A 3,762-nucleotide genomic window follows, 5' to 3' on the forward strand; every position below is an offset into this window, starting at 1 on the left:
AAAAGTGCCTCTGCTCTGTGGGGAGTAGAGCGTGCCCAGGGCTTTGGCCGTGTCAGTGTCTTTCTTTAGTTTGTCTATAGCTGTATCCACCTCCGGCCCAAACAATTGTTGTCCGTTGAAAGGCATATTCAGCACAGCCTGCTGGATCTCTGGCTTAAATCTGGAGGTGCGTAGCCATGCGTGTCTCCAAATGGTGACCGCTGTGTTTACTGTTCTGGCGGCTGTGTCTGCTGCGTCTATAGCCGATCTTATTTGATTGTTGGAGATACTTTGGCCCTCCTCTACAACCTGTTGGGCACGCTTCTGAAACTCTTTGGGAAGGTGTTCAATGAAATGTTGCATTTCGTCACAATGTGCCCTGTCGTATCTTGCCAGTAGAGCTTGCGAATTGGCAATTCGCCATTGATTGGCTGCCTGTGCTGCCACCCTTTTGCCTGCTGCATCGAATTTCCGACTTTCTTTGTCGGGTGGTGGTGCGTCCCCAGAAGTTTGTGAGTTTGCCCTTTTCCGGGCTGCTCCTACTACTACTGAATCAGGAGTTAGATGTTGCATAATGTAAACAGGGTCCGTAGGGGGAGGTTTATATTTCTTCTCCACCCTAGGTGTGATGGCTCTGCTCTTCACAGGGTGTTGAAACACCTGCTTGGCGTGTTTTAACATGCCTGGTAACATTGGCAAGCTTTGGTATTGGCTATGTGTTGATGACAGGGTATTGAATAGAAAATCATCTTCTATAGGTTCCGAATGTAATGCTACGTTATGGAAGGTAGCTGCCCTGGAAACCACCTGTATATAAGCAGTACTGTCCTCTGGCTGTGATGGCCTTGCTGGGTAACAGTCCGGATTATTATCAGAGACTGGTGCATCGTATAGATCCCATGCATCTGGGTCATCTTGGCTCATCCCTGTGTGCGTTGGTGACTGCATCATTGGGGGTGTTGCTATTGGGGACAGATGTGGTGAGGTTGGTGGGGATGGCTGTGGAGAAAACTGTGGTGGTGTTTTTTCTTTAGCCACCTTTGCTTTGGGCTGCATTTCCGTTTCATGGAATGCGAGCTTCCGTTTCATTTTAATTGGGGGAAGAGTTCTTATTTTCCCCGTGTCTTTTTGTATATGGAGCCTCCTCTGTGTATGATCTGGCTCTCCCATCTCTAGTTCTTGTCCAAACTTGTGGCCTTGTAGTTGTGAGGAAAGGCCCTGTTCTTCCGTATAGGAGCTTTGTTTCGGCTCCGAGGCTGGGTGTTTCGGCACCGAAACCTTCTCAGCAGTCTTTTTAGGCTCTGAAGAAACCTTTTTCGATTTCGGGGTGGCGATCTCTCGGTGCCGAGTTTGGTCGGAGCCGGTATCTCGGTTCCGAGTATATTCTGAGCCGGTATCTCGACCGGAGTCGGATGTCTTCGGCTGCTGTGTGCCCTTTTTCGGTGCCGATGCTTGATCACCGTGCTTTTGGGTAAAGCCATGGCCTGTCGGCGGTGGCGTCCCCTGGGCCTTCATGATTTTTGAGTGAGTTTTGGCCGGGGCAAGTTTACTCACGGTTTGTTGCCTCGTCGGCTGCTCACTCTCGGGCTTGTCCGAGTCCGAATCTGGGATGGAGAATGTCTCCTCCTCTTCGACATCGGGGTGTCCGGCTGGTGTTGACGCCATTTGAAGCCTTCGAGCTCTCCGGTCGCGCAGCGTCTTCTTGGACCGAAATGCCCGACAGGCCTCGCACGTATCCTCTTTGTGTTCGGGGGACAAACACAGGTTACAGACCAAATGTTGGTCTCTATAAGGATACTTAGCGTGGCATTTGGGACAGATGCGGAATGGGGTCCGTTCCATGAGCCTTGAAGATGCACGCGGTCGGGCCGACCCCGTCGAGGAGTGGAAGCCCCGAAGGGCTGCCGGAGCTCTTCTTTTCTTCGGTGTCGAGGTGCTATGTCTAACCCGATACCGATCGTAAACAATACTGTCAAATTTTCCGTTTGTTAACTAACTTTTCGGAGCGAAAAGGAATACGTCCGAACCCGATGGCGGAAAAAAAAACAATCTAAGATGGAGTCGACGCCCATGCGCAATGGAGCCGAAAGGGAGGAGTCCCTCGGTCTCATGACTCCAAAAGACTTCTTCGAAGAAAAACAACTTGTAACACTCCGAGCCCAACACTAGATGGCAGGATAATGCACAGCATGTGTATCTGCAACTACACATGCCATCGAACATATATATATATATATATATATATATATATATATATATTCATACACAGTGCAAAGCAAATATATTAATAAAAATGCATAACCGTAGGGACTGTCTGGTGCTTCATCTTTCTCCTGCCAGAGGTGACCCCGGTTCGACCACAACGAGAAAGAGAGATCTCCACCCTCATGGGAAATATATCAGGCATTCGACATCTAAATCCTGATTGAGGTCTGTGAATCTCCCACTGTCGACCTGGGTCTCATATATTTTAAACAAACGAGGAAGGAGCTTTCTGGAAAAAAAAAACTCCCACTACGCAAGAAATATTTAAAAATGCTGGCTATTTTAGGTAAGCTTTGAAAGAAACAGGTCGGAACTTGGCCAAAATCCCAAAGTGTCTTTCCCAAAACTAAACCGTTCCCTGCTGTACAACAAACATCAGTCTAGTACATCCTTATCTTGCTAACTGACTCCTCCACGTTATGTCCTAGCCCTTCGGTGAGAAAAGAACATGCAGAATAGAAAACAAGTTGCATAAAATGTTTTGTACAGAAAACTACTCTCACCTTTAACGTGGCAATGACGCTAAGGCTAAGCTGAATACAAAATAGAGTCTGTAATTAGTGACCACTAATGTGACAGTGGATGGCTAAGCCAAGTGCAAAGTGGTGCGACACGAAGTCAGTGGTCAAAACACAAATATCACTACGGACAAATATCACTACGGACCCCAACGAAGCCGCCAACAACCTCACACAGTGGATCACCAACTGCGCAGACGCCCTCGCACCACTGAAGAAGAACCCCCCCAGCAGACGCAGCAGCAAGAAAGCCTCTTGGTTCACCGACGAGCTCATCACCTCCAAGAAGAACTGCCGCTCCCTGGAGAACACCTGGCGCACCAACCAGACCACAGACAACATGACGGCCCTCAAACACGCCACCCGCAAACACCACCAACTGATCCGCGCCACAAAGAAGACAGCCTTCAAGGAACGACTGGACAACAACACCCACAACAGCAAGGAACTCTTCAGCATCGTCAAAGAGCTCTCCAACCCCGACGCCGGAAACAATGACATCACTCCCTCGCAAGACCTCTACGACTCCCTCGCAGCCTTCTTCCACGACAAGATCGCCAACATTCACAACAGCTTCGGCCCACCAACCACAAACCCCACCACCGAACCGATGCCCCCCACCGCCACCCTCCGCACCTCGACCCCAGTCAGCACCGAAGACACAACACGCACAATGAACACCATCCACTCCGGATCCCCTACGGACCCCTGCCCACACCACATCTTCAACACGGCCGACCACATCATCGCACCCCACCTCCGCGACATCGTCAACGCCTCCTTCAACACCGCCACCTTCCCGGAGTGCTGGAAACACGCCGAGATCAGTGCCCTGCTGAAGAAACCAACTGCAGACCCCTCCGACCTCAAGAACTACCGCCCCATCTCGCTCCTCCCGTTTCCTGCCAAAGTCATCGAGAAGACCGTCAACAGACAGCTAGCCGCCTTCCTCGAGACCAACGGATCCCTCGACCACTCGCAATCCGGCTTCCGAGCCAAC

Source organism: Pleurodeles waltl, chromosome 2_1 (genome assembly GCF_031143425.1).
Source record: "Pleurodeles waltl isolate 20211129_DDA chromosome 2_1, aPleWal1.hap1.20221129, whole genome shotgun sequence".
NCBI classification, from domain to species: domain Eukaryota; kingdom Metazoa; phylum Chordata; class Amphibia; order Caudata; family Salamandridae; genus Pleurodeles; species Pleurodeles waltl.